This window comes from Penaeus monodon, chromosome 25 (assembly GCF_015228065.2).
Source record: "Penaeus monodon isolate SGIC_2016 chromosome 25, NSTDA_Pmon_1, whole genome shotgun sequence".
In the NCBI taxonomy this organism is placed as follows: Eukaryota; Metazoa; Arthropoda; class Malacostraca; order Decapoda; family Penaeidae; genus Penaeus; species Penaeus monodon.
In genome coordinates this window covers 38160658-38161389 of record NC_051410.1, presented here as the reverse complement: position 1 = coordinate 38161389, position 732 = coordinate 38160658, and positions in this window count along the sequence as shown.

The following is a 732-nucleotide window of genomic DNA, read 5'->3' as shown; positions in this document are numbered from 1 at the left end:
AACATGGAAAACTTGTATAACTAATCTCTAATAATCATTGGAAGCCATTTTCTTACTCAGAGAAGCCAAGGAAATTGTCTGAGGAAATATATCAGATTTTATCTATGTAATCTGACGACATATTCTGATATTAGGATAAATAATTGATATACTGTGATGTAATTTCTTTAGTGAATGAAATTAACTTTTGATGACATTTGAAATAAGGATACTATGTTGAAGCATGTACAATAAATGTTGATTTTCAGATTAACGCGAATAAAAGGGACTAAAATGGACGATTATGATCAGATTATATTTAGAAGGATTGAAAATGTATCCAATAGCCAATAAATCCAAAAAAAATCTCATGTGTATTTCAGTATAATCTATTTTCCAAAGACTTTGTTTTATGCCACACTCTCATCTACCCCTAAATCTAGACTTAATCTACCTTCATCTACCCGATAGTCTAGTATCATCTAGTCTCTTAAGTCCCGAAAATTCTTCTTAATCTACCGTTAGGAACCTCAAAATTTATTTCTAATTTAGTCTCCTCTAAAAAATGATTTTAATCTCTCGTTTTCTGCTCCAAAGGTTTATTAAATCTATCGACCTTTATTACAAAATGTGCACTTAAGCTACACTCACCTAATCCATTACTCTGCTCTTGTCTACTGCAAATGTATATGCATTATCCACCTTAATTAATTCTACAATCTACATATACCTAATCTACCCCAAAAGCTACCT